We start from the raw sequence: 23053 nt of genomic DNA on the forward strand, positions 1-23053 counted from the left end.
ATTCCAAAGATAGTGCAGCCAAAAACTGAAGGAAGGTTAAAACTGCACAAAAAAAAAAGAAAGAGGACAATGAAAGGAACACACAAGACACCACAAGTGCTTTTGGTGTGTTGTGTGTTCCTTTCCCTTGTTCTCGTTTTTTTCGCAGTTTCAACCTTCTTTCAAGTATGAACCAACTAGCCCTCAAGACCATCCTACTAAAGTCTAAAATTGTAGACTGATCCTGCAGGTAGCACAAGTCTGACATTGTGGGCTTAACCACATTCTCGTTGCTCTTCAATTGAAAAGAAATCCTCTCAAATTTATGCGACGCTACATAGAACTTCTGTCACACAAGCCGGGTTATCAAATCTGCACTTGCTCTGGTAACCGATTCCGCGAATCAGGCTCCACCTTCAATGTGGTATGTGACGACACATGTACTATAAAACGGAGGCACCTTCCGTGCCACCTCACTCTACCCTGGTTCCTGCATCGAGTTCATGTTGCTCTACAGCACCATCTCGCACCAGAAATTGCAGCTCAGTATGCAATATATTCATTTTCATCTCAAAAGAATTTTATCCACATACTTAGATAGTCATCATATATGTGGTTTGCCCATTCGTTCTTTTTTAAGTAGATGCATCAGTTTAGAAAGTGCCCACATTTCAACTGCATTGTTTATATCTCATTTGTGATGTTACACGCCACGAGTGTGCCATCCAGTCAGAGTAAAAGCGTGTAACCTCTACAATTTGAAATAGTAACTAGTCCACTTTAGTCTTTGTTCAGGAATATAGGTACGCAAAATTAAAATGAAGCACTAAAGGAGATGCATTAGGAGCAGTTACAAAGAAAGCAAGCAAGCAAGGAAACAGAGGGCACCAGACACTAGACAGAATTCTCTGGTAATCCAAGTGCTGATGTGCAGGTGGTACACCTAGCAGTTCCTTTTTAGCTGTCCTCCTTGAATCTGAACAAGCAGACTATGTGTTCCTGTATACATTACTACGAAGTCCACAGCGTGTTATTTGTGGGGCTATTTTTTATGACACCCATTAGAAAAGGCTATCCAGAAGATAAACATTAGAATTAGGAGCAAAACATGTGTTTGTTCCCAGTCCCAAGCCTTATCAGACTAGAAATACCATTCTGCACTATAATAAGAACACTAGTCAATGGCCAGCTACAATTTTTAACTGAATATCAGACCCAATAACCCCATGTAGTACAAAACTCTATATATGGTGCAATGTGCAATGCTGGAACAGAAATAAGCTAAAGAGGGCAGGAGCCCAATGCACTTGCATGTGGTTGCAACAGTTCAAGAAAGTACATATGCCTCTGGTACTGTAAAAATGTAGAATGGCACTTGTTGAAAATATTATGTTGTGTATGATCAATTTGTATGATAACTCACAGAAGCGGTGTTAATACACCGAACAGCTTTGAAAAAGAAGCAAGTGAGAGAATTCATAAGTATATTACATTTTGCAACTTAAAACTAAGAGAATGCCAAAACCTCATTACACAGGTAAATTTAAAAAAAAAACATCACACGTAGCTTCTGCAACTTGCAATTGACATGCTCAATGAATGCTGCATACGGATGTCTTGTACCTTTGCAAAAACTCCAATGTAGTAGCTGCTCCGTCAGCATAAGACATATTTAGTACGTAGTACGTCAGGAACAGCAGGCACGTCGCCTCCACAAAATCCAATCCTTCTTGAAAGAGAAGCTGCTGCTCAGCTGCTATATAGGATTCTTTTTTGAAGATACTCCCTGCAATAATTGAATGATCAAAACACAATTACACTCTATTTGAAAACATTTATTGACATTTTGTAACCTGCATTATTGCCCTCTGGAAAAAAGATATAATGAATACATTGTTGCGCCAAAAAAGGAAAATAAAGACTTGGGAAGGAAGAGTACGAAACGACAGATTGAGCACTGATTGAGCGTCGTTGCGTACTCTTCCTTCCCAAGTCTTTATTTTCCTTTTTTGGTGCAACAATGTATTCATTTTGTCCCAACCAACTCGCCCAGCAACAAGTTCTACTCAGAAAAAAGATAGCAAACGATCAATTCCTCCTGTTCTATCCTCGTTTACTGTGACAGCAGCACCTTCCCACATTGGAGACCATGATGTAGTTTTTCCTTGCCTGCTTTCTCTCGAAATAATTTTGCTCACCCACTACAGGGGCATAACAATAACAAGATAGTGATTGTAGGGCTGTTGATTGGGCTAGGTGTTGTAAAATATTGTATTAGATTAAGAATTTTAAAAATATTTCAAACTTTATGTAGCCTTCTTCTATAAAGAATATTTTATATAGCCTTTCAATAAAAATAACATATTTTGTTATATCAAAAAAGGAAGAGAGTTGTTTAAATAAGTAAGTTGCAGCTTTATTGTGTTTGCCATATGCACCTTCTTTTCTGTATGACAAAGTAATGCATTTTGTCGAATGTGAAACATGTAAAGTGTGAAGCATTTAGGACTCACTAATGCGCATCTCTCATACTGCTGGCGCTATAGCTGCAAGTTTTTGTTGAAGCTGTGCCAATGCACTGCACAGGTACGTAGAAAAGTGCTGGTGTGCCCCTAACCACAAGTCATCTGCTGCAAAGTTGAAACATTGTAAACTTGCAAGAGGAAAAAAGCAGCACAAGCACTACACTGAGGTGTTCCCTTTAACAGTGGGCTACATTGCAGCTGGCATGTACAGAGGGGCCACAAAATTTCTGCCTTATGTCTGACCAGGCAGAAAATCCAGCATGATCAAGCGGTGGTTAGAAAAAAAGGGCCGACAACACAAGGAGTAAAAACATGTTTAAACAAAGTAAATTAATAACTCTGAATACAAAATTTGCTACATTTGGGTCTAGGTGGGAGTCAAACCCAGCCCTCTGGGGTGCGAGACAAGCAAGCTTCACCAACGCCATGGCAGCTGGATGGTTCTGGCTGACTAAAAATGTGCCTAGTGCGTGTGTCATTGCACACATCACGTCACAGCCATCTGGCTGTGACATTAGAGTGGAATAAGGTGGTTGAATTAATTAAGGGAAAATAAGACATCCACCCATTTGTAACAATTGCTACAAAGGAAACCCATACGGGTTCCTCGAAAGAAAAGCCGCGCAGTTGAAGAAAAGTTCGTCCTGGTCCAGAATGGGTGGATGTCTTATTTTCCCTTAATTACTTCTCTCCGCCTTGCGAGTTTTTGCAGAACCATTACGTCAAACTGTGGCCTTTGCTTCGAGTTGTTGACAAATTCGACTTCGCCCTGCCATTTGCCATCCGCCTGGTTAGCTCAGACGATAGAGCGGCTGCCCTGGAAAGGTGGTGGTCCCGAGTTCGAGGGTCGGACCAGGACGAACTTTTCTTCAACTGTGATGCTTTTCTTTTGAGGGAACCATATGGGTTTCCTTTGTAGAAATTGCTACAAATAGGTGGATGTCTTATTTTCTCTTAATTACTTCTCTCCACCTTGCGGGCTTCCGCAGAACCATTACGTCAAGGTTGTTTAATGTTGGTGCAAATTAGAGCAAGGTGGATTAAGGTAGAGTTGTAACGGACACGTGTGACAATGTATGACATGTATCATGGATGTAACCGATTAATTAGAGAAGTCATAATGATTTCGCATTCAAATCATGTAAGGGCTCAATTTTTTCTTTGTGCTATAGCGATGGTGAAGCTAGGGTTGATGAGGTGGCCTGATGATAAAAAAGATTAACAGTGAAGGCGACAGTCCTCGTCAGCGTAAGAGAGTGGACTAGCGGTCGCATAAGGTTTCAAGCCCTTTACTGCTGTGTCAGTAATATATTCCTTCAGTAAATGAAGTAAATCTCCTTCATGCACTCTGGCACAAGCAGGTGCAATGAGGTTGTGATCACACAGTCGACAAATAATATTAACGCTGCAACAAAACTAGGCATATAGCTCCAACAATGCCTGTTTCACATAAACATATTTTTGCAGCTTTTTTCCATAGCTTCATATTTTCAATTCACATGCATTAATTGCTGTTGCTGTGGTTTTTACATTTTATAGCACTTTGAGGAAGCCTTAGTTACTGTTGGCATACTTATTTATATTGCTACAGGAAAAGCTAACAGCTGCAGTAAATATATCAACAAAGAATGGACAAGAATGTTAATGTAATATCCCTTCTCAGCCACATTATTAGTTGCATCTCCACTTCATAAGCAATGTCACAGATCAGTCAAATGCATGAAAGGCCCAGGGTCATTTTCTGCACATGTGAACATGTGTGAAATCATAATTAAAATTACACCAAGTGAACCAAGCTTAGTAAGTAGGGCAGGTTCCCTCCAAAAATGTGCAGAAAGGGGAATGTGACAAATATGACTTCTGTAACGAAAGCTATAATATGTGTAACCACATCTTATAACAGACACGCTTGCTGCCTAGATATTGTTGCGCTATAACAGACACTGAAATTCAAGACACATAATTTACCGTGCGTAGCAGTGCTGGCACTGTGGCCAATTGAATAAGGAATACAAAATACAGAATTATGAATTCCTAACAACAATTGTTAAACACTTTCATTCTTTATATGTATTTCAAGACTAGACTAACAGCTATCCTTCAACTCCTGTTTCAGCATCCCATAAATGACACATAAATTGTAAGACTGCCTTGGACAAGAATATAACTTTTATGGCTCAAAAGTGCTTCCACTGTTAGCTTCAAGAAGCACAACTAAATTCCAGAAACACCCATGGCCCTGGTCTCATTTTCGCCACAAACATGAAAATGCTCATGATGACAATAATAGAAAAATACTTCTAATTCAACAAAAGGCCGTGAAGTAATAGGAAGGTGCTTAGGACAACCAAAGAATTGCAGATCCAGTCACTAGAGAGCTTTAGGTTGTGGAACGCAAGCCCCGCCCAAGCACTGGGGGTCTCAATACCATTGGTGACACTTCACACTCTTTTGTGCTTGCTTTGGGTTCTTTTGGGTTCAGTGTAATCGGGACTTGTTGGCTACTTAACTTCTTTATACAAGGATCAGTGGACATTAATATCTGTATTGGAACCTACCTAGTACGACGATGGTAGGAGTTGAAGGTAGTTGACCAAGCTCCCCCACAAGACTGGTGCCCTCCTGGATGAACAAAAGGATCCGCTGTACACAAACTATACACACTCAAGTTCTCCCACATGTAACTGCTGTCCTTACAAAATCTCAACCATTAGAGGTGCCATTCTACACAGTTCACTTTTAAGGATGAGGTCTCCCTTGACAAGTTCAGATAAATTTGAGATAAGTGGAGTCTGGGTGTCTAATCACTTCCGTCTGATAAATTAGACAAATCTATGTGTTCTAGTTCACATGAAAAGGAGTCAGTGTGAAGCTTGGAACAAAAAAGAGCACACCAGGTTAGTGCAGAGTTGTGTACAGAACAGTAGCATTGCATAAATAGGGAAAAGAAAGAATAAGCTGAAATGAAACCCAGATCCACTTGATAGAGCTATGCTCACTTAAAACTAAAACTGGAAGTGTGGTAATGCTTGACTACTCAACAAAAATGTAAGCAGAGTCCAACGTAGTGCAGTAAAAAAAAAAAAGAAAAGGGCTTCTTGACAGATTGAGGTCCCGGAACAGAACCATTCATCTTTACACTTCTCAACAGCAAAAACTATTCTCAATTAATCAAAACGATATCGAATTTTTTTTAGAAAAGTAATGCACAAAGATACAACCTACCTCAAAGACTTGAAAAAGGCACTTCTCGTCGTCTTTGAAGTGGGCACACAGAAGGGGAAGCACAGCCACCTGAACTGCTTCCTCATTTTTGTGGTCCTGGACATGCACAACTATGTGCATGGTCTCCTTTCTTGGAGTTAGTTCCATTAGATGCATCAGTTTTGGTGCACATTCGAGCATCCTTTCACGAAACGTGGCCTGTCAATGTTGAAATTAAACAAAAAATTACAGAAGAATGAATATGCTACAACCAGGTAGGTCTACTTATTGAAAACATTATATAGCTGTGAGAGAGTATCACAGAATGATTTCACAAATTCGACAACTATCATAAGCAGAGTAACTAGCTGGGCTGGTTGGTTGAACGTTGTGGAAGGCTACAGCGCGAGAACCACCAGAGAAAAAAAGGCACACAAAGTGCACAGACACAGCGTTGACTTTCAACAAAAATGTTTATTTTGCCGCTGCAAATCTAGTTTTAAAGCGAACACTTGGGAAAAAATAACAAGATCACACATGCGCACAGAACCTGCTTGTATTGCTATCGTACCCTGACATTTGAATCAAGGTGCGTCGGCTATTTTTCACACAAGGCTATCGAGGGACAACTGACACAGTTATTTCCCACACGTGACATTGCGACAGCCTCGATAATGTCTCTAGTGAGGCTTGATTTTCTCCTAGATGGTAATCTTGCATTTGTCGACGATAGGTTTGCACCCACAGTCGCTACAGTGCACGCCTAGATGACCTTGAGTAGTGTTGCTAACATTGTTGTGGTGTTCCCTAAGGCAATCGTTAACGCATCAGCCAGTTTGCCCGATGTAGACATTACCACATGAGATAGGTATCTCATATTGGGCACATTGTGTGATGCGCTGTCTGTGATTAGTTTTACACTGGGCCTTTTCTTGGAAGACAGTGTAAGTCTGCTTGCTCAGTAACACCAGTTTTCCATGCGCGAAAGAACTTCAGCGTTTGCACTTCGGCCAACCTTAAAATATGGAATAACTGCCTTCTTTACGTTGTCACTACGTCATCCTTCTGTGAATTGTGTCCTTGCACGACCAACTTTTCCAACTTTCTTAAGTAAGCCTTCCACGACACTAACCTGCAAGCACAAGGTATATCCAGCTGCACCGAGGCGGGATACTTGCGACAGAAAGCTTTCTGCCGCCTTGCGCACACAAGATTTCTTCAAGGCATTTGAAAGGCAAGAGACAATACTTCAAGAGTTTAGAGTGTGCAGACCCATATGGAAGTAAAGGTTTGTTCACCCTTGGATCAATCATCAAGCACACATGCTGCATCAAAAACTGAAGCCGCACGTCGAAAAACCGAATGTTATTTTCTTCAGAAAGCTCATGTATCAAGGTTAGGGGTCTTCTATACATCTATAAGAACACCAAGCACACTGTGACAGTGAATTCACCGTTATTTGAAACGTCAAGAACTAAAAAATTGTCGATGTATCTAAAAATATGAACATTTAAACCATGGAATTGTAAGTAAAGATTCCTATCACATTTGGCTAAATATAAGTCACTGAGCACAGGTGCAATCCTGTGTGCACAAGGTGGAAGAGAGCTTTCAGTCGCAGGTATCCTGCCTCAGCGCAGCTGGATATACCTTGTGCTTGCAGGTTAGTGGCACAGAAGGCTTACTTAAGAAAGTTAGAAAAGTTGGTCATGCAAGGACACGGTTCACAGAAGGATGACGTAGTGAGTAGTAAAGAAGGCATTATTCCATATTTTAAGGTTGGCCGAGGTGCAAATGCTGAAGTTTTTTCCACGCATGGAAAACTGTTGTGACTGAGCAAGCAGACTTACGCTGTCTTCCAAAAAAGGCCCAGTGTAAAACTAATCACAGACAGCGCATCACACAATGTGCCCAGTGTGTCGTATATGAGATACCTATCTCATGTGGTAATGTCTACTTCAGGCAAACTGGCTGATGCGTTAACGATTGTCTTACGGAACACCACAAAAATGTTAGCAACACTACTCAGGGTCATCTAGGCGTGCACTGTAGCGACTGTGGGTGCAAACCTGTCTTTGACAAATGCAAGATTACCATCTAGGACTAAATCAAGCCTCACTAGAGAAATTATCAAGGCTGTCGCAATGTCACGTGTGGGAAATAACTGTGTCAGTTGTCCCTCGATAGCCTTGTGTGAAAAATAGCCGACGCACCTTGATTCAAATGTCAGGGTGCGATAGCAATACAAGCAGGTTCTGTGCGTATGTGTGATCTTGTTTCTTTTTCCCAAGTGTGCGCTTTAAAACTAGCTTTGCAGCGGCAAAATAAACATTTTTGTTGAAAGTCAGCGCTGTGTCTGTGTACTTTTGTGCCTCCTTTGTCTCCGTCAGTTCTTGTGCTGTAGCCTTCCACTACCATAAGCAAATTGAGAAAACCCATTGTTTAACTGTTGCAGTTATTCACTGGAAAATTCAGTGATGTTCACTTTGGCATTACTCTCAAGGTTGCCTTGAGCTTAGTACAGTAAAAAAGGGGCGATGACTAGTGGCATCACGGCATTGGCAGGGCTACTGTGCATGTGATGAATCTGGAAAGACTTGTCTACTCATTTACACTTGATCAGCTTTCAAACTAGGAACCAGCTTACGAAAGTTGACATTTGGCAGCTTATTTCTGAACTACTCCAGAGAAATTCAAATGGCTTTTGAGATATCATTCATTTTTGTTTCCATAAATTGCATTTAAGCATTGAAGAGGAACATTCTGTAGTTGAAGAAACATGCATGATCCTGCTTTACAATATTTTCTTTTAATCTAAACACTTACTCCCTTGCAACAACTGGGGTAACTCCATACCTTCACATCCTTCCCGATAAGCTCGTCCGCGTGCTTGTAGAAGCAAGGTGTGATGAAAAGAAGTGGCCACTCCTCCTTCACTTTAGATGTGTGTGGACATGGATCTGTATTGATGAATGTTCTTTGTTCTATGTATGTGTCCTGCATGTACTGTGTTGCAAGTGTCATATTAATTTCTTTGTAGTTTTTCCTTCCTTCGTGTTTCATGAATTGTATTTTTTCTTGTGTGTCATTTGGGGGCTCCAATCTATGGACTGGCTGCCAGTTGGCACAGCCATATGCCCACCTTCTCGCTTTGGCGCCCGAAACTCCTGTCGTAGGCGAAGCAGATCGCTTGCCGCGATTTAAATTTTCAATGCGATTCTCCAGCTGTTGGAAAAAAGAGTCGTAACCTCTTCCCAGCAGCCCCCCATCTAACCTCCTATCTTGAAGAGAGAGGGGATACGCAGCTACAATTTGTGCAGCTGTGCTGCGTATCTCCTCTCTCTTCGGTCTTGAATACAAATTTAACAAGTTGTGTGCCACCCGCCTCACTAAGTCCCTTCTTTCCCTTGGATGGAGGGGCACTTGACTCCTAAGGGCCTCTCTAAGACTATCCGGGAAGCTGCTTGTGTCTAGCTGAGGTGGGCTCATGTTTGTGATTTCAAATGCATTTGTGGCGGCATTCGATGGGGCTTGATGCTCGGGTATGCCTAATAGGTAAACGGAAACCAGACAAAAACATGCTCCACATGAAAAGTTGAATCATGGCAGATGTACTGAACATGTAGTTTACTACATGAAATCAAACATTTAGTCAGAGGAAAGGTCTACATAGTATTACCCTCTCAACAATATATTTATACACAAAGTCAGGGTGACTTATACACAGACAGTACTGAGCCTAAGTGGTTCTGTAAAAGCTATAAAGGATGACAGGTAAAAGGGGTAAGGCACCTGACAGGAAAGGATCAGGAGAGGCTGCAGGTATCACTTCTGCCACTATAAAGACCCTCTCATTGAGTGGCAGCTCATGTAAAATCTCCGCAAATGTCTCATCTTCCAGCTCAGTCCAGTCCCTCAGGAAGACCTGAGCCAAAAATGATGTAAAGGAAAAATGATGTTTGATAAATGCATTTATACTTATACAGTCAAATAATCAAGGTTTTGGCAAGGCCTTGGCCGTGCTGGAATGCTAGCATTGTTAAAGCCTGTTCTATCACCGTGTTTACTCTCCTCAATCATAGCAGTCGCAGGGGCGCTGAACACTGAAGTCTGGAGCCGGAGTCTATTGTTCGCAGCCGCACCACTACAGCCTTAGAAGGGGGCTTTATTTGTTTGTTCAATGAATAATCAAGATAATACTTTGCATGAGATGTTAGAGATACTTGATACATGATACAGATACATGATACAGATACATAAGATACTTTGCATGAGATGTTAGAATACGATGAAGCCCATAAATTTGTATAGTAACTGCAAAATACAAATTTTATCCAGCCTACTTAGTGAAGCAACAAGTATACGACAATCGAACATCTTTGATGGATTGATTAGTTTCGCTGAAAATGAATGTTACAATCTCAAGTGGTTTCTGTGAAACACTACTTGTTAAAATACCGTTTTTATGAAATTGATTAGCACAACTCAAGCTCTCGCTGAATTATATTTGCAGTGTGTTCTTGGCTACTTCAGACAAACGCTCGGCCATTAAAAGGAAGCTTTAGCTCAGGAGCTCCCATGTAAATTTACAAGGTAACGAGGAATACTTTTCACCAGCATCCACTGCGACAAATTTGATTGTTTCTTGCATTTAAAAAATAGTGAAATATACAGCTGTGGGAAGCACATTCTTCATTTGAGCTGTCACTTTATCCACAAAAAATGTTTAAAATTCTAAAGGTGGAATAAGAAAATTCAGTACCATGTTTTCAACTGTAATGCTCTGTCATAACGATATCACAATACTGTCAACTGCACCTAATTAAGTATCTACCAATGACAAAATTAAAGGGACGCTACAGAGAAATTCTCCACAAGGAAAGCAAAAAAATTGCTGTTAAGAAAAGGGCCTGGCAAGGAGACACAATCTCTCCAAGGCAATAGACGTATTCAAGTATACAATTCATGATCAGCAGTCAGCCTTTAGAATCTTCGCAGGAGTACGCTTGTCTAGTTCACTTACTCACAGGGGATCATGATAATAAAAAAATTTATAGAATAAAAATGGGCTGCAGGACATATGGAAAGCATTATCAAATCATAACCGGGCGCTCACCTGTGTTGCTGAAAACAAAGGTGTACAATCATTGCATTTTCCCAGTAACTACATGTGGAGCAGGAACTTGAAGTTCACAAAGATGCTTGACAGCAAGTGAAGGACCGCATAAGGAGTGATGGAATGACATTTTAGGCGCAACGTAAGAGAAGAGCAGTGTGGATCAGAGAGCAGATGGAGATCGCAAATATTCTAATTAACATTAAGAGGAAAAAAATGGAGCTCGACAGGCCATGTAATATGTAGGGCAGATGACCAGTGGACCATTGGAGTTACAGAATGTGTGCCAAGGTGCAGTCAAGGACAGCAGAAAATTAGGAAATTTTGCAGTGCAACTTAGAATGGGCTAGCTCAAGACAAAGGTGATTGGAGATCACCAGGAGAGGCTTTTGTCCTGCAGTAAACATAAATATAGGCTGATGATGATGATGAAAAAAAAGTTTATTTGCATTAAAAAATCATCCTTCTAAATACCAAAAATGGCCTTGGTTTTCTAACAAGAGGCCCGATATGCCGTAAAGGCATAAGGCAGGTGGCGATGCCACCTTGAAGTTCATGCACCAGCTTATCACAATGTCATGGATTTCGAGAATGACTGCTTTAGGGCCTAGGTGAAAACTGATTACACTGTGTCCTAATTGAGATAGATGAACATCGCAAGTTTCGATAACTTTTACTCAACCAAAAGCGACCAAGATACGAAAAAGTAAGGCTGCACATGTGCAACACGTGTAGACCAAGCAGCTGTGCACATCGAAGAAGTGAAGCACAGAACCAGAATGTTTACACCTGTAAGTTTACAAATGTTGAAAGGTTAATGTTTGAGGACCTGTGGTTTTCGCATTAAGCAGACAAGGGGGAAAAAAAATAAGAATGTAGAGCGAGTTGCCCACCAATTTTTCAGGAGCTAGTTCCCTGAAGCACTGCCACTAGCCTCACAGAACGTAGAACAATGACCGAAATCAGAACTAATACAATTCTATTGACATGTGAAGCCTATCTTCCTCCAAGACAGCTAGCAAAAGCCTTCTTGTAATCATTCATGTAGTTCCATCTTGGTGAAATAATGAAGGGGAACAAGCGGGCAAAATACTGATTAAAGGAACACGGTAACAGGGTGTACGCCAACAACCAGTTGAAATTTATTTATGGAAAGCAACTGCTTTTTCCCCCGAATAAACTTTGGTTGGAAAGTCCTGTTACTCTGTGTTCCTGTCTTCATCGTTTTGCATTGCTCGTTCTCCTTTAACATGAATGAAACTACATTAAAGAAAGTTTCTGCTTGGTGAAATAATATTTGTACTTTACCTTTGCATTTGCTGCATTGCAAATGCCCTTTTCTTTTGCCTGGGCCAGCACCTCTTCTAAAGAACTAGCCTGAGCCACCTTTTTGATTGTGTGGTCAGCACTCCATAGTTTCACAAGAGGCATTGCTGTTCTTTTCCTGCAGCATGTGGCGAAAAACTTGAGCTTAAAGGGTTCACGGACTCTGGCGTGTACTGTGTTTAGTGTATAATTCCTCACATTACACTTGGCCGAAAGCTAAGAAACAAAAAAAATTTATTTACAGAATTTCGACGAACACATTCCACACAACAATTCGCCATACCTAGCTCTTGTGCCATTTAACAAGCAACTGCACACTTTTAGCATTAAAGAAGTAAAGTTGCATCGAAGGTATGAATTGCAATAATACACCAGCTAGCAACAGTAATACATTAGAAAGCATGTGAATCTCAATCGACATCTTGCACAAAAAAAGAAAAAAAAAACAGGGAGGGAAACCAAACACAGTTCATATCAAGCAATTCAGTTCTGACAAATGTGCTAAACTAAGGCAAATGCTGTTCTTGCACAAGACTCCATCAGGGGTGGGACAGCCCAGAAATTTTTGCTAGCAATTTTTCATGCCGACATATCTGTTAGAAGTTATACTTGGCAAATTTTGATTTTGGTATAGCCTGGCACCGACAAATCTTAAATTTGGGTGAGTAAATATTTGAGAACTAATGTGGCAGCAAAACATTATCCTACATCTAGCATATTAGAGCGCTAGCATTTCTGAACCATATACAAGAATTTTATATTTCTTGAATCAGACATCTCAATGTACATCTCAGGTCCAAGTATACTGCAATAATCTTATACCCTTTAACCCTTCCTCTGCGCATAGCCAGTGTGCAAAGTAGCTAACCAAAACTACCTCCCATTAAGCTCCCTGCTCCTCTGTGCATCCTTTTTCTATTTCGTGTATACCTTCTGCGCTGTCATGGTTCCCACTCTGGTACACCATCATCATTCACTATCAGCCACATGGCACAATGGCTGACAATAGAATCAGCGAAAACTAATCCTAGGCAACACAGCTTCTAAGAGCGCCCAAATGTGTGGTCAACAGTACATTCTGCATATACTGAGGGTCACCAGTAAGACTTGCACGTAATGGCTAATGGTGGCCTAGGCTTTGCAGAGAAGCACTGCATCACCAGTTTACATATTTTGTGACATCAGCAAAGTTCAATAACCACTGTGGCAAAACTGTTGTAGCAATGCAATGTGTGCACTTCTTGCAGTGATGCTATGCGCCCATTGTACTTGATCACACTTTAGTGCCGGTAGCCACAAGTACTTAGCACAGAAAGCACAGCCGCCCATTTGCGGGTGTGTCACTCTTGACTTAGGAACGGTACGCAGAATGCTGCTTTTCAGTAAGACTAGCGCGTTGTGAAGTCAGTGGGGAATGACAACACATGTTTTAGACTCACACTGCTCATGCTCTTATGCCTCCAAGATTTGTTGATGTAGCCTGATTCTGTCACACGAGCAAAATTGCCCACTTACCGTATTTTCTGAACTATAGCCTGCGGACTATATGACTTATATGCAAGGTTACAACTGAAACAAGAAATCGACAACAAGACAGCAAAGTAATTCTGGGGCTGTATTTACAAAGTGCATTCGACAAAGTCAAACACTCAGCCATATTAGCACAAGTATCAAGACTCAACACGGGGGCAACGAGCTACAATTATATTCAAGACTTCTTGACCAACAGCACAGCGGAACTGCACACCGGAGACCTCAAGCTCCCCGAACACAAGCGCAGGCCAACAGTACGGGTACTCCGCAGGGTTCGGTCATCTCGCCGTTGCTCTTTAACCTCGCCATGATCGGGGTAGCGAGGGCAGTAGCAGGGACCGGCATCCGGCATACAATCTATACCGACGACATTACCCTGTGGGCGGCCGGCGGCACCGATGCCAGCATTGAGCAACAGCTGCAAACGACGGTTACCGCCATCAAGCAGCACCGTGACGGCACAGGCCTAATGTGCTCGCCTGCAAAATCCGAGCTATTCGTCCTCACACTGCTTCGACCGGGACGGAAGCGCGCTCCCCTTCGGGAGTGTGACCACATCAAGATTGTGACTGCGTCAGGGCAACGCATGCCCGAAGTTCCCAAGATCGGGGTCCTGGGCCTGCTGCTCCACAAGAGCGGCCACGACGAGACCATCAACAACCTGACCACCAAGGCAATGGACGCCATCCGGCTCATACACAGAGTCTCTACACGACAGGCGGGCATGCGTGAAGGCAGTCTCGTGCGCCTTGTCCAGGCGTTTGTGATCAGTCACATCGCCTACGTTGCGGCCTACCTCAACTGGCAGGTCACTGACAGGACCAAGATCAACATGCTGATCAGATGGGCTTACAAGACGGCGCTGGGCTTAATGGAGACCACAAGAACAGCTCGGCTCCGGCAGCTCGGCGTCCATAACACCCTAGAAGAAATAGCTGAGGCACAGCTCACCGCGCAAATGGAGCGCCTCTCTACCACCAAGACAGGCCACAGTATACTGAAGTCCCTGGGTTACAACCCCGAAGCTCCCAGCCGGCAATCGTGCGTGATCACAGAGGAGGTGCGGGCCCACATTTACGTGGATCCCATCCGGAAGAACATGCACCCAGAGTACAACCAAGAACAGCGGCAGGCGCAGGCCAAGGCCCTCATCGAACAACACGCCCAAGACCTGCAACGCCCGGTACGTGGACGCAGCAGAATACAAGTAGGAAAGCTTCGCGGCAGTGGTCGTTGCGGCGGCTACTGGCACCAAGAAAACGGCAGCAAGCGTGCGGTGCACGAATGCCACAGATGCTGAGGAGGTTGCCATTGCTCTGGCGATCACCGAGGCCGACTGTCGCATCGTGCTCAGCGACTTGAGGAACGCCATGCACAACTTTGCCAAGGGCCAAACATGCGCGCCGGCGGCCGCCATCATCGGCAAGCTCCACCTTCAAGACCGTGGCAGCACCATCCGCGTCAAGTGGTTCCCGGTGCACGCCGGCGAGTGTGCATCCTCACCGAACCAGAACGAGATGGCCCATTCGGCGGCACGAGCGCTTGCCTTCCGCGCCCCTGAGAGTGATCGTTCCGTGTAATGTTTAGAAACCAAAGACAGATTGACCAGTTATGCCGAAGTAACCAAGTGTTACTGCTTAGCTCAATGGACAATGCTGCCTCCCCGCCCGGCACTCAGTCGGGAGGAGGCCGTAATCCTAAGGCAAATACAGACCGCGTCACTCCTCGCCCCCACAATGCTGCACGTGCTTCATCCAGAGCTCTATCCGAGTGGGCTGTGCGGTGTTTGTGCAGCGGGTCCGGCAGACCAATGGCACATCATGTGGGACTGCCAGGTTCCCGATGGCAGCTAGCTCCAGGACTTACCCACCCGAACTTCAAGGTGCACTGCAGTCTGCAGACAAGGACACAACTATGGGCCGTCCAGTAGGCCCGGGGTGCGCTCGAAAAGCACAAGCCTCATTACCGACTACAAAGGGGCACAACTAGGGTAGTGCAGAGTAGGGTATAACCCCGGGTCGACGCTTGGCCAGCGTCACGACGCGTTAAACCGTCGGTTGCCAACACTTTATTGAAGTTATTCCTACTCTATCCTATATGCGAGGTTGGAAGCATGCTGGAACAAAAGTACACACTGCACCTATGAATTTTGCCTGTGCTACAACAGAATGGCAGAAGGCATGGGAGTACAAGACACCAGCCAAAGTATTTTGTGATAATGAACTCCATGCATGTGCAACTTGTAGACATAGAACAGAAAGCTTAGACAGCTACTGCAACTTCTATCATCCTAGAAGGCACGATCAAACACCTTCAGCCTCTGGATATCTCACCGAACATTCAAGAGCAGAGTTCAAAAGCAATATGAGGCCCGGATGGAAGAAGGGGGCTGCATATGTTTACAAAAAGTAGATGAATGCATATGGAATCTCTTGTGCAGAAGTGTGCAAGTGGGCGGGCTACCGACCCGTAGCATGCCGTCCCATTTTAAGTTATTCTCAAAGGTTTCATGAACGTCGGACATAAAACTGAAGGTGATGGAGACATTGATTCTGAAAGCAATGAAAACACTGACGAGGCATACATCGAATCTGACATGCTTGACATGTTTTGTTCTGACAGCCCTGATGAGAGTGATTTTGATGGGTTTCCAGACTCATTTCCATGACTAATACTGCCTGACCACTAACCAGACTTATAATGGTTAAGTATAAAAACTTTGCTTCTCTACTCTATACAGGTTTGTTTCTACGGACTACACAGCAGGTGCAAACTATCTAAAAACATTAATTTGGACCCTCATTGGCCCCTGTGGATTCTACACTGGGTGCAGACTTAGCCCGGAAAAATATGGTACATTAAAATATTACTTTATGGCACACACTGCAGGCTAGCCAAATCTCGTTACTATGAAACCCAAATTAGCGAATTTCTCAAATTTACTAATATTTTAAAGATCCCTGCCAGGTTGCCGGTATTTTTAATGTAAAAATATTTTAGAACTACGAATTTCAACAGAGCACATATTTCAGAACAACGCACATAGGTTATTTTTCCCTTTCTAACAGAGGAACATCAGTATTATGAATTCAGCTAAAAGTAGCAGCGCCACAACTCATGCGCGAAGCAGAAACCCCCGAGTGCAGCAACTATCATGATCACCATGTCGAGTGCCAACAGTTTCACCACAAACTTCATCAAGAACTTCACGAGAAAGGTTTGGCAATGTTCACGTGAGATCCAAAGATGAATGCAGCTAGCGATAGTGCCAAGAAGAGAAAGCAGTTTTCGCTGCAGCACATACTGGATGTATTGCAGGAAACTGACGCAGGGAAAAAGCAAATCGACATGTGCAGAGCGTGGCATTGCCCCATCGACCATCACAGCCATTTTGAAAGGCCGAGACAAGTTTGTCAAAGCTTCACTGGGAATTGCAACTTGCTCCTTCGAGGAAACGGCTGCTACTGGGAAACTTTCAAAATGTGTACCAAGCTGTTCTCACATAGTTCAAAGATGCCAGACTGCAAAACATTCCGTCTGGCCCAACACTAAAAAAAAAAAAAGCCAGCGAATTTGCCGATGCACTTGAAATAACTGGGTTCGACGCCAGTGCGGGTGGGCATTTTCATTTCCGCTAAAGGATCGGCATAACTTGGCAGGTAGTCTTAGGCAAGGAAAAGGCTGCTGACACAGAAGGCGCACATTCCTGGTGCAATATCGTTTTCTAGAGGTGACTGAATCGTGCTCTGAAGATGATATTTTCAATGCGGATGAGACTGCATGTTTTTATCGCCTCCTGCCAGGCCAGATGTAAAGGGCAGCAGTGCAAAGGAAGAAGTCTTATCTATGCATGACAGTACTGCTTTGCTGCAATGCAGCAGGCATGAAGAAAATTAAACCGCTCGTCAACGGCAAGTACGCAAACCCTCGCTGCACGAAAAATGCCACGTCGTTAGCGTAGGACTACATCGCCAACAAACGAGCGTGGATGACCAGAGAACTTTTTTTGAGTGGCTCATCGAATTCGATGACCAAATGAGAAGGAATGATTGAAGAATTCTACGGGTTGTCGACAACTGCTCTGGTCACACTGTGAATGTTTGCTTGACTCACATTCGCTTGGAGTTTTTGACGCCAAACAACATGTCCTTGCTGCAACCCCTAGACCAGACCAGGGCATTATAAAGCGTGTGAAAGCAGAATTTCGTAAGCACCTTGTGCAGCAGTTGATTATAAACTTCCGCTGAAAGCAGCTGGCCGCAATCAATGTTCGTCAGGCAGTGGAAATGTTCACAGGAGCTTGGTGGAACTTGAAGGCGTCCACCATTAGCAACTGCAGGTGAAAAGCAGGACTTGTCAAAGCGCCTGTGCACCTTGAAGACGACCTGGAGGTGACGACAACAACCCAGGGGACCTGTGGACCGAGGTTGCAGAACTGCTGCCCGCTGTCTCTTTCTTCAACGACTACAAGGAGAGCGACGTTGCAGCACTAACAGTGGCAGACCTGATGACCGAAGAGATTGTTAACCGCGTTCACAATGTCTCCAGTGACGACGACCCGAATGGAGAAAGCTAAGTCATTGAACACAAAAGATGAGATGGTGTCGAACATTGATGTTTCAGTGCACATGAACCAAGTCCACACTTTCATCTCGGTGCAATGAAATATCCGATGAGGTACTGCACAAAGTGCAAGATGTATACACATTCCTAATCGGTCATGTGTGCTGCACACGCCAGACGGAAATAACTGATTTCTTCACATAAAATAGCTTCGAAGTGAGTGAAACACTTTTAATTGAGAGTACACCAGTCTGCGCACGCGCCTACTGCCAAGGTACGTTCATTTTCATTCCTAGATTTGTTCACTGGCTTATAACTGCAAGTTTTTCATTACAACGATATTTTAAAATAACGAACAATTTTCCGCAGTCCCACGTGACTTGTTATATCGAAATTTGACTTTATCGGTCAGCATCTGGCTCAGCACTTACAAGGCAGAGCTCAAGTGCTCCAAACAAATTGCCAAATGAAGCTGTTTAACTGTGGCTTGCTACCTCTGCTAGGCAATTCCTTTTGTGCAATGCATAGGATTGCAAAACGATCAACGAAAAATGCACATGACGATGCACAAGAACATGCAAGTCCTCAATGATAATATTTCTGGCACAGTAAAGAGTGACATTAACTTTGTCTCGCAGTGTTTTGCTGTGAGACGGTCACAACAAAGATATCAGATCACCACTACGAAGTTGCTGTACCTTTCAGTAGAGCATTTGCCATCTCGTTTTTTCCTAGCACGTGTGCAAGAGAAACAGCCCTCCTTCCTCCGTCTCTTGCATTGAACACATGACCTTTAAGGCCGCTATTACCAAATATATCTTAATTGTAGGATGGCCTAATTTAGGCCAACTTTCTCCTTTTGGAAGAAGGTGCCGAATTTCACACTTGTATCAATATGATGCAACTAGCACAGCTGTCACACCCCTGTTACAACAAAGTAGTCGGCTCTACATGCCAGCTAATATTACACCAGAATACAAACAAAATACAAAACATACAGATGACTAAAGCGTTCGACCAATTTTCAGCAAGAACATGTCAAATGCTTCTGAGTTGAATGAATGCTAGGTAGTTAAAGAGAACAAGATTAATGGCACACAAGACATCCAAAGGGAATTATTTTCAGGCTTTATACAATGGTAACCTTTTGGGGCAAAGCATCTGTTGGTTGAGGAACTTTAGGCCCACTAGCCTAACTTTATTAATCTATGAACTAAGGCTGCGCTCCAATCAAGCATAAACACTTCTTCATTCTCCTTTATACGAATGCATTGTTCCTGCTCTATAAGAGACCTCGCACTTTAAGAATCCTATGAATTCCTTGTGACAGTTGCCACACTAGTTGTGCAACGTAAGCCACACGTATCAAATAATTGGACTATGAACTCGTCATGCCTGATCAAACATATAAAACCTGTGAACAAATGAACTTTAAATGTCTAGGCTTTCGTGTCTACATGTTGGTGAATAACAATTGTTGAGGCTTTCAGAGCTGATGCACTGTTCGCATTATGAAACAGATTCATGGCTATGAAAAGCAGAAAAGCAAAACGTCAATTTAGCCTCAGTCATTAACATGTGCATGCTCTAAACTTACCTAACAGTAGACAATTTAAACCACAACTATGTTACAACATGGGAGCAGTAGTCGTTTACAAACTGCAATCACATCATAATAATTTGCACTGAAGCACTGGTCATGGAGTAACTAGTTTATCACCCTGATGCATGCAAATGCTGCACAAAGGCAGCAAAATCTAAATGTGTCAATATTGCAATGAAGTACAATGAAAAAAAGAACATACAAAACAATATTGTATTAGCATTTGGTATAAGTGCACCACGTGTGTACCTTTAAACAATAAATGACATTTGTGTTGAAATAGCCTCAGCTTGCAACTCACAGTTGTTCAGGAAAAGAAAAATTCAGCCTTATCACAGAGGCTTGACCAAGTAAATAGGGCTGGTATGGCGTTCTGTCCAGTAACTGCAAGGGGCGCAAAAGCACTGTTTCACAAAATGCATTTTCTAATTCATACAAAGAAAAGGCTGGAGCGAGAGTGGCCCGAACACACTGCACCAAGAAAGAAACTTCACAACCAGCTTTAACAATGGCAATGATTGAGCCAAACATTGGATCAAACCGTGTACCTGACACAAGAATGTAGTCATTCACTGCATACAAACAGCCATCCACAGTGGCCTTCTTCAGCAGAGCACTGTTGTCGGGTATTTGAACATGCCTCAGCTTGTTTAAAACAGTTGACTCCTCATTTTGGCTCATATCTGTGTACACCGCAGGAATGTGAAATAAACCTCGTGCTGCCAGGAATGACTGATACAGCTGATGCTGTTCACTCAGTGTCTTTGTAACATTTTTGAAGTTTCTCACACTTCGCATACACTGTTTAAAATACTGGTGCTTTCCTTCGAATCTCATGGTCCAGACATGGCAAAGTGGTCCAAACTCCTGAATTAGCTGACTGTAATGCAACATATAATGATGCTTTGGCCGCAGCTTGTTAGTAGAAAAAATAAGACTTCGGGATGCTATGTAGTCTTCAGTCAAAACTTTCAAGTATGCTACTTGAGCAGGAGTTATGGTAGGTGCCATAAGGAGGTCAGTGATCTCCATGAGCTTGACAAAAAGTTCCCAAACTGGGTCACTTGCGTTGGCTACTTTCATACCTACAAACACAGGAAGCAGTCTCACTAGTGTCCAATTCTGCAATGCATGACCTCCAAGTTTGTCACTTTGGCTAGACACTTTGGCTGGTTTATTTCGCAAATCATGGGCACTGTACTTCATAGTACAAATCCTGTTGTTAAGATATTCATATGTAAACCAGCCTTTTTCAATCACAAAGTAACGAATATATAATGGCATATCATACCGAACCACACCTTCAAAAAGATCATGCCCAATACATGGTGGCAAACCAGACCGGCAGACATGGAAATGTTGCAGTACATGAAAAGGAGAGTTCATCACTACACCACAATCATCATGTCCTCCAGTGTTCACAACATGTTCAAGTGACTGTCTGTAGTTGTCTGGGGTTCGCCTTTCTCCTACTATATATGGATTCCCATGGAATTGGGAACGTGTTAGTAGGCAGAAGCGGCAAAAGTATGTTGACGTACTGAAATTCTGAGTGAAACCGCCAACCATGTGGCTTCCAAGATTATCACCAGCAATGAAATCTAGCCGTACCACGTGATTCATCCCATTAATAACTAAACCTTTAGTTTCAAGTAGAAGTAAATCTTCAGTCAAAGGCTGAAGAACTCTGCCAAGACCAAACTCTTTCACGTCCTTCTGGCGGCAAAGTATGACCAATTGCATGCTTTCAACCCGCGATCTGCAACGCAGCGGCAAATTTCCAAGTGTCATGTACACTGCAAGTAGCTTGAAATTTCCCTTTGACGAGCCTAATGGATTTACTATTTCAAATTCATCCTGATACAAAATTAGGTGTATTACATTCTCTGTGGATTGTCTGAAAGGCGGGCAGAAAATGTAATCTTGGTAGTAGTCTCCTGATGTTTGCTGACTACTAGGAGAGCAAGAGACAAGGAAATGTATCAGATGCTCAACTGGCACATAGTGGTAAGTAGATGTGACATTTTGCTTGTTCATGCCTAAAGTGATTTCCACTGGTGCCACGAAAAGAAACTTTTTTTTATAATATTTATGACGGGAGTACGAAGATCTCAGTACAGAAGATGCACCTTCAAAGGCATCTCTACAAAATGCAGAACGTATTGAAGAAAAAGTGTCAGTGGAAACTGTCTTGGCAACCTCATGCAATGACATGTTTTTGTTTAGATTGTGAAGATTCTGCAGCTCCTTAACAATGTATTGCACTGTGTTTGCTGGCACATGATGCTGAGACTCCAGCTTTAAAAGAAAAAGTGCAAAATTGTCAGTAAAAGGATTGTGCTCCAATTGGCTACTACCATTAGAGCCTGTTTCACAGCTGCCCCCAACATCAAGAATCGGGGCACGAGTATGTTCCCCATCTGGAGTAGCAGGTTCGACTTCAAAGTCAACATCTGGCACAGGTAACAGCTGTGTTGCCGTAGTGTCACGATGGTACCTTGACACATGTGTCCTGAATGACCCTGCTGACCTCAAAACACTAGAACATCCCACAAAAGGGCACATGACAGCATCTATTCCTCTATCCAAATGTGCGGCAACATGGCAAATGAACTCGGTGCGAGTAGACTCACTTGCCCCACATGAGGGCACAGAGCAGACAAATGCAGGATGATCCTGTTTGTTGCGTTGTTTTCTGTGATGCCTGAACACGTGGCTTCGCAGGCTTTCATAGTTTTTAAACAGAGCACAGCATGGGTCACGAGGGCAAAGGGCACCACCGAGCACACTGCTGTGATAACGGTAGTGCTCGAAGTAGTCCGCCAGCGTTGCAAAAGTCTGTGCACAAATGCGGCAAGCAGCCATTCTTCATTGGTGCTACAGCTGCAATAAAGACCAAACAATTACTTCTAATCTAAAGTACATGCTTTTCCTTATGTCCACTTTTTTTTTTCAGAACTATTCAATAATATAACATTACTTCCATTGTACTATAATGGAATCCACACCAGCATATTAGTTCTGATGGTTTGTGTGCATGTCAGCTAATGTTAATTTTCTTTCGTTTCATTCTAAGAGTGCTTTGGTTTTTCAAAGCACAAACATATTCCTGCAAATACCATCAAATGCGATCATTACATGATTTGGCCATATGCATTCACAAAAATGGAGCATTACGATTAAACCGACGCAGTCTATGTTGTC

This window comes from Dermacentor albipictus, chromosome 2, assembly GCF_038994185.2.
Source record: "Dermacentor albipictus isolate Rhodes 1998 colony chromosome 2, USDA_Dalb.pri_finalv2, whole genome shotgun sequence".
Taxonomy (NCBI): Eukaryota; Metazoa; Arthropoda; class Arachnida; order Ixodida; family Ixodidae; genus Dermacentor; species Dermacentor albipictus.